A 12843-nucleotide genomic window follows, 5' to 3' on the forward strand; every position below is an offset into this window, starting at 1 on the left:
AGAGGGAGCTTCTGAGCAAGACTGAATAGGACTGGTTTGAACTCAGGGGCTGGAGTTTCATTCCCCATCCCCCAGATAAATGCTTTTAACATGGGCTTTTTAATTGAACTCTCAAGAGACTCCAGTCTCCTTTCTTTCCATGTTCCATCTAGAAAGGATGAAATTGATCAGTGTCATCTGAGAGTTGATCAGAAAAGGATTTTGGTTGTTCTAAAAATACAAGTAAACTCAAAAGACTTGAAGATGTAGTTACAGAAAGAGTGATTAAATCACTGCCCCATGAAGAAAGTGCCTTAGTCTACTGTCAGCATACATACGTGAAATGGCAAGACCAGAGTCTGTGCCACTGGCTACATGAGTCTGTACACAGGATGTTGTGAATTCAGTTTCTTTAGGGAAAAAGGACAACTGGACCAGGCACCCATGGCTGTTTCTTCAGGGACTCTGATTGTGTCTCCAGACTTGTTCACTGCACAGATAGGAGCTGCATTTATAATAACAGGAGAGTAGTCAGGCGTACCTTCAACCAAAGGAGGTCCGAATCTCCTCCCTAGCACTGTCCCCAGTAGGAGGCGGAAGCTTACCTACATTCCCCAGGCAGCTGTCACCTCTTGAGCTTTCTCTTTCTCACTCCTGTGCAGATCTGTGCTGCATTCTGGTATCAGTCCTGTACTATTCCCTTCCACCACTTCATTCTCCTAGAACAAAGTGAACTTTGGAACAGAAGGAAATGCCACATCTCTTTTTCCAAGGACATGGGCTTTGAAGAAAGTCAAGCACTCATGGTTTGATTGTCTCTGTTTTCATTGAGTGGATCATGTAGTACTAAAGTTGACAGTTTTAAAAGTTAAATTGCCTTTAATACTATTCCCATGTCACAGCAATATTACATTTGCATGTTATCTAGTAGTTTTTGCCCCCAGATATTCATAGCTGTGCATGATTGCAAGCTACATTTATTTCTGAAAGAGGTAGGAGAGGCCTGTGGTTAGAAGTAGCATGTGGAATCATATCTTAGTTCCTATCTATGTCTTCCACTTTTCATTATGTAGTCTTAGCCAATTATTTAACTACTCTTTGCCCTATAAAATTTCTGCAAAATAGAAATATTATTTTTCTGCCTGGTATTGTGCAGATTAAATGAGCTGTGACCAGAATACCTCAAACAGTACCTGGCACATTATAGCTCTTTAGCTGTTGGCCTTTTATAGTCTGGGTGGGTGGGTTGGTTGATTGGTTGGCTGGCTGGTTTTGCATCACTTCTGAAACATTTCACATCTTTCTGTCATGTTTATTTTGATACTCATATGATCATACAACACAATTCACTAAACATTTTCCTAACATTAGATTATTTTTATATTCTTGAGCCAGTCCCATTTATTTAAAGATGCATATGCAATGCATATCAGACACATCAAATCACACATCACATATGAATAACAAAAAGACGTACATGCTGGCAAGTTCATAAGTGATTTCAGCAAAGTAAATTTTAAAAATCAGTTTGGGACCAAAGGCACATATCACCAAATAAACAAGTAGTAGAGTTTGGTTATTTAGAAAAATTATGAATATGCATAAGGGTATTGACCCATTAGTTTTATTTCTATGATATCTAGTTGGTATAATTCTTTTTTGATTTAATTATTTTTATTTATATGTGATAGCGGAATACATTACAATTCTTATTATACATGTAGAGCACAATTTTTCATATTTCTGGTTGTATATTCACATCAATTCATGTCTTCAATCATGTACTTTGGATAATAATGATCATCACATTCTCAGCACTATCATTAGATTTTGAAATTTGTTTCTAGTTGTTTGCCTTTAGGTAATATTATAAAGTCTGAGCCAAAAATTTTTGCTGAAAGATTTTCTGGGACTTAGATGGTTGGGTTATGGCTCCTCCTCTGCTGCATTAAAAGTTTGTAAAGTCCTAAAGGGGCTTTACAGCATACCCCACAGCATTCCCAGCTTTGATGTCTATCTAACTTGCTACGCAGGGACTCTTTGGACCACTGAAGATGGAAGAAATTTTTTGTAGTTGTAGATAGACAGCATACCTTTATTTGTTTTTATGTGGTGCCAAGGATCAAACCCAGTGCCTCAGTGGAAAGTATTCTGCCACTGAGCTATAGCCTCAGCCCTTAATTTTTATCTTTTTTGTTGTTTTTCATTACATTCAAGAAATTTGTATATAAACTAGGTAATCTTTTCTTTTGTTATTGTTCCCAAATGAGAAATTCATTGCTTTTCCATAGATGTGATAAAATAGTCCATTACCTTTCAGCTAATCATTTATTAAGTTATTTAATTCTTTAATTTGTAGAGTTTGTTTAGTCTGAAGTGTGGATCCATCTCAGTTTTGTTATTCCTATCCACTTATACAGTTTGTCAAATAATATCCTTGTACTCATTTTGAAACACTTAACTTTATTCCATTTTTGTAGATGGACTCTTTATTGTTTTATTGGCTTATGCTTCTGTTTTCATTCAAGTTCTGTGATAAAGTCACGTTTGGCATTTTTCTTGTTGCTTAACTCATTTTTTTGCTTGTTACTGTTTTGTTAGTGCCTCTATCCAAAGACCAGTTGCCTTCAATTAGGAACACACCTGGGGTTGAACAGGTGGGTTTATTGCCGAATATGGTAAGGTAGTGCATATACTAATGGTATTGTGGGGGCTCCTCAGTAAGACGGTATTTTAAAAGCTTTAGTGTAGGATTTGGATTTGTGTTGGTTGGTTTGGGGAGGCTTCAAGGAAATGGAGCTTTGTTCTGTGTTGGATTCTATACAGTTGCATTTGTGAGTATGCATCTTAATCTTACCTGTAAGACATGAGAGGAATGAATCCACCTTAGTACTAGTCTGCCACCTAGGACATCCTTAGCAAGTATCTCCATAAGAGTGGATCTTACAACATTTTTTAGATCTAGAGGCACAGATCTGTTTTGCAGAAACAGAATCTACCATGAGTACCTTCTCTGTGCAGGTATAATTTATAATAATATATATAAAGGATGTTTTTGTCATTTGGACCATTTTTGTGTTTTTGTCCATGTTTAGATGTGATTACAGAAGGTCTTGTTTCTGCCTGATTCTTGCTGGCAGTCATGAAGTGACCTGGTTTGGTGTTGGTGTTCTTTGAAATTAATTATATTTAATATCAGAGCCTGAGTGCAAGTGCAGGCCAGCAGGCCAGCATGAGGCCTGCTCATGGTACCAGGCTAGCTCTCAGATGTCAGAGCTACTTTATCATTCCCAGGTAGATTTTCTATTGCTGCATACCGGTATAACCACAAATGTAGTAATTAAAACATCTCTCACATTTATCATCTCACAGTTTCAGTGGGTCAACACTTGGCCACAGCTTGCTAGGGTCCTCTATTTTACACTCATAGACTGCAGTCTCATCTGAGGCTCTACTGAGGAAGGATCTGCTTCCGGGATATGTGAGTAGCATTTGTCTCCTTACCACATGGGCCTCCCATTTTCTTCATCAAAGGCAGTGAGGGAGGGCATCTCCTTGCAGGATAGACATTGTAGCCTCATGTACAGTAATGTAGTCCCCTACTTCCTATATCCTTTGCTATAGCATATTAGCTAGAAACAAATCGCAGCTCCCACCTTTGCTGAAGAGGAAGGGATTACACAAAGGCAGGTGTGAACAGTAGGAGGCAGGGATCATGGGACCATCTTAGGCTTGTTCATACTACTTGTTTGTCTTTTTAGTCTTACTGCCATAGATTGGGCTGAAAATCGGCACTGAAGTTTCATCTGAAATATATACTGCTGCCTTCAGATCTCAGTAAGAAGACCTTTGGAAGTAGAGATGAGATTGAGGAATGCTCAAGAGGGAATTCATTGGTGGTGCTTGAGAAACACACAGGTTAGACAGTGACCAGGATGTATTTTTGCTTAGTGAAGAAAAAGGACAAGATGAATTCTCAGAGGATAAAGTGTGGAAAAGATTTTGTGACCGAGGAATAAATTGGACAACCTACCTGGAGCAAGTGTTTGGAAAGTTGACAGGCATCAGTATGTAAAAATGAGGTAAAAAGCATGTGCAGACTTCTCTTTCATTTGTAAAGTTCACAAGTTCTTCTAATAGCATAACATCATAAATAATATATGTGTTTTCAAAGCCAGGCTCTGAGATATGTAACTCAATTTAATATGGTTCCTGTGAAGCAGCAGGGAAGAGGAATGTGAAGAAGCCTCCAGATTTATATAGTTCATGAGTATCCCAAGGCTCTTGGCCAAGTAGCTCCATCTCCCTTTGTTTTCAAAGTACAATACCCTTTCCAAAATGTGCTAGATGCAGCTCCACTGTGCTTTTTGGTGGTATTGTCTAATATTTTCACTACATCATAGCATTTTAACAGGAAAGAAGTGCCTGTTACTATGATTTGCAGAAAACTGAAAAGCCTGACTATACAAAAAATTACTACTATCCCATAAACCTCTTAGGAACCAGAAGAAAAGGAAGGAAGCTGGGCTGGGGAATGTGTGAGGTCTCCAAAGGGGCTAGATGGGTCTGCCCTTAATGGCAAATATACTAGCTGACCACCTGCCATCTTGTCCACCTTAGTACTTAGTCTACCAACTAGGACATCCTTAGCTAGTATCTCCATAAGAGTTGCTCTTAGAACATTTTTTAGGACTAGAGGCACAGATTTGTTTTGCAGAAACAGGATCTACTATGAGTACCTTCTCTCTGCAGGTACTTTATAAACCAGTATCTCATTTAATTCTTAAAAATTTCTTCTTTAATTTAAAAAATTATCTCATTTAATTCTTATAAGCTCCTTCTTGCTTATAGTCTTCTGTCTTCTTCCATCTTTATATTTATTTATGTATAATTTAAACTTCCTGTCATTGTGGATATAGACCACATTTCATTCTTCTTTGTAACCTTGGAGTCTCACTGAGTGCCCACAGTATTGTTGCTCAGCAAATGAATGTGCAGTATTATAACCATACTGCAGATGAAGAAACTGTAGGTTAAAGAAGTTAAGTAATCCCCCAGTACTATGTAGCTGGTAAGTTGCAACTTAGAGTACACACTGTCTAACTTTGAAACTTGCCTCCTCAGGTAGATGTAGCTTCTTTAGTGAGAGCAGGTTTGATCTCCTTTCCTTTCCTTAGTATCTGCTTCCAGGCTTTGCAGTGACTGTGTCTTCCTAGAATCTTCTTCCTTCTGACTGCCTGCTGTGGGTAATGCGGAGGAAAGAGGCTGGGTATACTGAACTGACCCCCAAAACAAGTAAAATTGAAAATGGTGCATTCATACAGAATCACACCTAAGCTGCTGAAAGCTGTGGAAGTTTCTTGGGGTATCCCAGACTGAAGTGGCTCTTTATATCACTACAGAGTACCACATTATAATGTACTCATTCAGACTACTGTCAACATCTTGATCTTATTTCTATAGTTAGGTGTATGTTACGTCATCAGGAGAATTATTTGTGGGAGCAATATTTTTTTCTTAGTAAGTTTTGTAAATTTTCCTGTCTACCAATTAAATCATGTCAATATTGCTTCTGATCTTTTGATTCTGAGGATTGTTGCCTGGCAGTCCTCTACTTTGTCTTGAAGTTGCATCTTTTAAGAGCAGCTTGGGTAATAAATGCCAGGTATGGTCCAAGGATGCACATGTAGAAACACAAAGGAAGAACGTCTCCTAGAGAATGTACAAAGCAATATTTGATCAGAGCAGATTGTGTCCCCCTCCACCATGATAAATTTTATTCCAGTTTGTGATGCAGCAGCAGAGAAGACTGCCTCTTCAGGTCTGTCACTACTAACTCCGCCAGTGTGCCTTGTAAGCTTTTGAATTGCAGGTGATGGAACTCTGCTGATGGTATATGCAAAAGAGAGCCCTTGTCAGCTCTCAGAACTGTGAATCCTGGGGACTCAACAACCATATGGCTCTCTCTTCACCCTTGCTTTTGACTTCATTGTTCTCTCTCTGTCATCACCTTGGAGGCATAGCCACTGTTAAGTTTTGCACACCCTGTTCCAGTCTTATACACACTCCCCGTATTTGTATCTAAAATCCTAAAGAAGGATTCTCTGCTGTTTGGCATAGCTCAGATCATATATTTCTCTCTCAGCCAGTTGTTTGTTGCCGCAGTCTGGCTGGGCACAAATCACGAGCCACTCAAGCAGGAACAAACTTTATTTCTGAACTCCCCCCGAACGCCACCCATGCAGCGGCTCTCAGGGACACACCACCACACACCAACTGGAACTCCTTCCACCTGAAAGCCCCAGGAATCCCCACAAGAACTCCAAAGTAGCTAGCACCTGAGCTGGACAGCAGGGGTCTATATACAATTGAATACACAGCTTAACTTAACCATCATCATCTCTCAACCACTCCCTCTGGCAAAATGCCATGCATCCCCACTTGGCTGTGGCCCTCAACAGTTTGTGTCCTGGAGTTGGGTTCTATGATTGAAAGCCCCTCCGAACTAGGAGAGTGGGAGACTGATTCCCCAAAGAAAAGCATAGGTGCTATTAAAGTAGGAAGGGAGGCTAGCACTTCCATGGGCCTTGTTCTTATTAGACATAGGATGCTATTTACTGAATTGGATGGAATCAACTCAGAAGAATCAATTATATCATCTGTACTCTTGAGCTACCTGCCTTTATGTTGCCTTTTTTTTTTCTTTTTCTTTTTCTTTTTTTTGGTGCTAGGAATTGAACCCAGTGGGACTTCTTTATTCCCCAGCCCAGCCCTCCCCCAGACTTTTTTTTTTTTTTTTGAGGCAGGGTCTCTCTAAATTGCTAAGGACCTCACTAAATTGCTGAGGTTGAGACTGGCTTCAACTTGGGATCCTGCTGCCTCAGCTTCCGAAGTCACTGAGATTATAGGTGTGTACCACTGTACCCAGCTTATGCTGCTATTTCTTTTCCCTAATTTTATAATATTTTTACTCTTTCCATATAGTGAGTGAAAGAATCTTAAAACATATAAAGCAGTATAATTTTGAAGACATTTTAAATAAATCTTCAGCTTGATTTCCTTTTGCTGGAGAACTGACAGAATTAGCACATTAGGTAGGTTTGATTTATTCTTTCAGTAGAATTCTATCTCTTTGGCTTTTGTCGAAGGTGTTAATACAATTCATGTCCTCGATCCCTCTTGGAGGGCCACAAGCATCTTTCATCTTTGAGTCCAGGTTGCCTAAAGCATAATAAATACTTAGTAGAGGCTCCTGGATGACTCAGAGATGCTGTGGAGACTTACCCAGTAGTGATGGGAGAGTCACCTTCCTAACAGAATGTAGGCTCTTCTGTGACCTTGTGGAGACCACTCCCTGCTGCCTCCTCCATAGTAACACTCAACAATGCCCTGTTTCATTTATCTCTTCACCTGTCCCCCAGGATCAGATTGTTTGCTACACAGGAGGACTAGAAGCACTGTTAATCTTCAGTGCCTACATAATGGAATTTTCACATTTGTTGAAGGAAGGGAAAGAGAAGAAACAAGAAGAGCTTTAAAAACTCTTTTTAAATTTGTGGCACAGTTTAAGCCTTGGGAATGTGGAGGATGCACCACCTTTTTTTCTGAATGAATTGGTTTTGCCTATCTAGACTGAGGGTCCAAAGGAAGGCCTTTGTCATCTTCTGCTTCCCCAGTACCTACCACTTTTAATGCTGAATAATATTCCGTTGTGTACATATATTGGCTAACTTCACTTAGCATGATATTTCTCCAACTCCATCCATTTACCTGCAAATGCCAAGATTTTATTCTTTTAATGCTGAATAATATTCCATTGTATACATATACCACAGTGTCACATGTCTGAGAAAAGGTTAGCTGAACTGAGCCATGGAAAGCCGGAGTTAGAGATTCAAAGTTAATCAGAACTAAGAGGGAAGAAGTTATAAGTCTGGAGAGAACAATGCTGAATGTGTTGCTATTTCCACACTGCTGCAGTGTTTTCTAAATTCTCCAAGACTGATTATGTAACTTACATTAACTAACAGCAAAGAGAATATCAGCTAAGGAACTATCAACCTGGTGGGATTATTTCAACCCACAAAGCACAAGCTATACCGTTTCAGGGTCTTTATCAGCTCATATAAAGACGTAGGTGTTGACCTTGTCAGATTTGAACATCACTCAAAACATCACATAAGAAGATAATTGTGAACTGTTTAATCTCAGAAAAAAACAGTTGTACTAACTCATGATTTGCTGATCTGAGCACACAGTCATTGATAGGGATGAAAGCAGGAGATTTTGAATTATGTTCCTGCCTTCTAAATGTGAAATGCATTCTGAGCATTTTGTATTACCGTGGAACCCAGAGCAAAGCCTTGGACATAAATATGAGTTTTCAAATTCACTGAATTTCGATAGTGGGAGTTAAGAACATTGAAAAGAACATTTATGTATTTAGTTTCATTAACGGGAGCAAAGTGTAGATCAGGGAAAGTCGATGGTCACATCCTGTCTATCTTCTGTGGTCAGACTCTGTCAGGTTAATTACAAATAAGGATATGTCCAGAGGATAGCAGCCAAGATAGCCAAAGTTACCAAAAGTCTGTAATAGAAAGGATGGGTGGAAGAGCTATGAATACTTAAGTTGAATTGTCACATTAAAAAATTAGATTTAATCTCTGTTGCTTCTGAGAAGAAAGGGTATATCTGCTTATATGTAATCAAGACTTTGCAGATCTGATTCTGTTGTTCATTTTATTTATTTGATTGTTTATATACATGACAGAACGCATTTCCATTCATAGTATACATATGGAACACAATTTTTTATTTCTCTGGTTGTATGCAAAGTACTGTCAAACCATTCGTGTCTTCATACACGTACCTAGGGAAATGGTGTCCATCTCACTCTGCCATCTTTTCTACCCCCATGCCTCCTTCGTTCTCCTCCCTCCCTTTGCCCTATCCAGAGTTCCTCTATTCATCCCATGCTCCCCGCTCCACACCTTCATTATGGATCAGCATCCACTTATCAGAACATTTGGCCTTTGATTTGGGGGAGTTAGCTAACTTCACTTAGCATGATATTTCTCCAACTCCATCCATTCACCTGCAAATGCCATGATATTATTCTTTTAATGCTGAATAATATTCCATTGTGTACATATACCACAGTTTCTTTATCCATTCATCTATTGAAGGGTTGGTTCACAATTTAGCTATTGTGAATTATGATGCTGTAAACATTGGTTCCACAATTTAGCTATTGAGTCCTTTGGGTATAATCCAAGAAGTACAAATAACCCAATTGATAAATAGGCTAAGGAACTGAACCAATACTTCTCAGAAGATGATATACAATCAAGTAACAAATATATAAAAAAAAAATGTTCATCTCTAGCAATTAGAAAAGTGTAAATCAAAACTAAGATTTTCTCTCACTCCAATCAGAATGGCAGTTATTAAGAATACATGCAACAATAAGTGTTGGCGGATTGGGGGAAAAGACACACTCTTACATTTCTTGTGGAATTGCAAATTGGTGCAACCAATCTGGAAAGCAGTATGGAGATTCCTTAGAAAACTTGGAATGGAACCACCATTTGAACCAGTTATATTCCTTGAAAATGTATGGGTAGAAATTGAAACCTGGAGTTGAAGCTTTATTCCAGGGAGAATCTCTTTTTGCTCCTTCAAAGCACATGGGAACACATCATCTCAGGTTTGTTTTATACATAGTTCTGATTTATGGCATTATTGGACTTGCAAGTTTATTAGACCATTCAGGTAGTATATGGATTCAGATTGCAGAACTGAATGTGGGACAATCTGTTGTTACAAAATCTCATACCTATGTCAATGTTTATGCATGGCATTTGTTACTGAATTGTACAGATCAAAGCTCAAGATCACAGTTTTGGCAAATACCTTCAGTTTAAAAAAAGTAGATACAAATACCCTCCCGAATCCCCAACTGTCCCTCACTTTTTGAACTTCAGTAATTTCTTAAAATTCTTGTTACCTCTTAGGTTTAAAATTTGTTTTTAATTTTAAAAAAATAATATTTTATGTAGTATATTTACTTGTTCTCAATTAAAGGGTCAACCAAGGTACCAGGAACTTCTGAAGTTCCTCTATTGGTATAGAGAACTTCTGGAACCCTTTGAAATAGAGATCCTTTTTGGTTCAGCTTAAAGAACATATTTTGGTGAGGGAGGGGAATGATATAGGAAAGTTCCCTGTATTAGGAAGAAAGTTAGGGCTGGGAATGTAGGTCAGTTTTAGAGCACTAGCCTAGCATGTACAAGGCCCAGTCCCACCAAAAATAAAAAATAAAAATAATAATAATGCAAAGAAATAGGTGGTTAATGTGGAAATAACATTTTGAGTCTCTTTCAGTTACAAAAATGTATAGTTTTAGGTAGAGTAATCATTTTTTGTTTTTCTTGGGTATTTGCCATTTTGAACTGTACTAATACTAATGAATGGCATTTAAATTTTTCCTCAAAGAATAGAGGTTGTGAATCTGTCAAGTATTAGCAAATGTTGAATCTACACCAGAAGTCATCTTAATCCACATTGTGCTTTTGAAAATGCATTCTTAATCTGAAATTGTTGAACAAAATCAGATTAGCACTTGAGCCCTCACTCCATTTTAAACACAAAGGATGTATTTGTAGCTGGTTGGCATTCCTTGACAGATGCTGCATTTTGCAAGTAGCAGTCAGTTAAAATAACCCAGTATTTAAATTTTTTCTGTCAAGAATTTAATATAAAATCCCCCTTCTCCATCTAACTCTGTGCTGTCATTCAAGATTCAGGTTGGTTGTCTTCAGTTCTCTTCTTCATTGTAAATCTCAATGAATGCACTGTTGTATGAGCACTACTGCTAGAAGGGCCTGTATCTGTTTTCACACTGAGTTCTTTTGGCTTTAGGATGGTATTTGAAAGAAAGAAATAATTTAGATTGCTTAATAAAAGGTATCTTTGAAAAATAGAGTAATCAGTTTTTCATTAACTAGCTTAAGAACTTTCTTCATTTTAACTGTTATTTTATCTATCTCAAAGTTTCCCATTAGAAAAAGCAATTTTGTATAGTAGAATGTCTAGATTCAAAGGCAAATAGAGGAATTCATAAATTTTTATGTGCAGTGGGCCAATATATGTACATATTAGTTTACTTGAATTAGAGAAATGTCAAATATGGAAATGGTATTCGGTATCCTGGTATGTGCATTAATTGTTTATAAGTGCAAATTTAAGAGACTCCATAGAATGAGAATTGCTACTTAGCACCATGAGAAAGTATTTGAAAGTCTGTGTGTGCTTGGAACATACTGTATCATAGAAGTGCTATGTAGAGATTTTTGTAGAGTCTTCAGGATTCTTTCTGTGTACTGCCAGAGTTTTCTCTCCATTCCTATGGTTCTGTAAGAGTGGAATCAGGGAGACCTTCCCCCTCTCAATGTTACGAAATAGCAGCCGACCTCTTGGTGGGCCCACTCCATTGGTAGTTCCAATCAATGGGGTGGTTGCCCAGGTAGTCAGGTTCTCAGCACTGTTTTCTTGTTTGTTTTGTTTTTCAGGATCCCTTTAATAACGCCTGAAAATTACTCAGATAGTGGAGGAGGTCAGGATGCCCTAGAATAACCTGACTTCAAACATACAGCCATACCATGCAGGCTAGTTCCAGAGCATTGCAATTAATTGTTTCAAACAAAATAGAAGGCTTATCTAACTCTGCTGGTAATGTAAAATACTTTCAGTATATGCCAGTGACACTTTGGAGGTCATTGTCTGAGAATCTAAATTGCTGTTAAACCCAAATGCCAAAATTAATTGTAAGAAAAAAGATATTAAATACATAGAAAACAAAAGTAGCCAAATTAATAACATAGTTCAGGGTGATCTAATCAAAGTGAAGATACAATTAGTTAATTGCAAGTCTGTTTCTAATAAATGATTTGGGAATAGGAAAGGGATGGTCTTTCTTCCCTACTTTTCTTATGCTCTTAAATCATTTTCAGAAACACTTTCTCCTTCCCCAGAATATACATTGTGAATATCTTGATATATCCAAAATTAATTTTAAAAAGTAAACTCCAGTTTCCAACATGACACACTGAAATGTGCTAGTTGGCATTTTTTCAAAGTCCTAGGTTTCCAGGGTAACTGCGTTGTGATGTCAAGTACTTAGGTATTCTGTCTTTTGTAGAAAATGTTGTTCCTTATTCTTTGATGTTGCCACATCCCACTGGTTGTTTCCCACTTCCAGAGTTGTTAAGCCCCCCAAACTCATCATCTGTGAATAATGCTTCTGAATTATTTAGAGAAATTCTTAACCAAAACAAATGGCAGTTATGACCATGCCATTTCTCCTCCTCCCTTTCCCTCTGTTTTTCCCAGGGGTACAGCTTCCAAATTTGAACCCATGATTACTGTTAAAACATGCAGGGAAAATTATGTACCCAAATAGTTTTGTTGCACTTGGACTACAAGTCAGTGCTTAACTTGAAATTAGGGTACTTTACATAAAAAGGGAATAAGGTTATAAGAGGCATTTTCCTGTTTAATAAAGCTTTTATAATAATCCAAAAAGTATTTTAAGGGCAGCTGTTGCAATAGAGCTTTTTATTTCTTTTTTTTTTTAAATTTTTATTATTGGTTATTCAAAACATTACATAGTTCTTGACATATCATATTTTATACATTTGATTCAAGTGGGTTATGAACTCCCATTTTTACCCTGCTTTTTATTTCTTTTTCCTGGTGACTCTCAGGGGTTTGAGGCAAGTGTTTGAATTTGCTGACTCTACCCCCTTCTTTGGCATGGTTTCTCAGTGACAGACATTTGCTCTCCTGGAAAATGCCACCACG

General features: G+C 37.9%; 1 protein-coding gene across 2 annotated transcripts in view; it reads left to right on the forward strand.

The window, feature by feature from the left end:
* The window catches only part of Ccdc93 (CCC complex scaffolding subunit CCDC93), an 85455-nt gene that overhangs the window by 39735 nt on the left and 32877 nt on the right, over nucleotides 1-12843 (forward strand). The gene's annotated exons all lie outside the window — the stretch shown is intronic.

This window comes from Callospermophilus lateralis, chromosome 9, assembly GCF_048772815.1.
Source record: "Callospermophilus lateralis isolate mCalLat2 chromosome 9, mCalLat2.hap1, whole genome shotgun sequence".
Taxonomy (NCBI): domain Eukaryota; kingdom Metazoa; phylum Chordata; class Mammalia; order Rodentia; family Sciuridae; genus Callospermophilus; species Callospermophilus lateralis.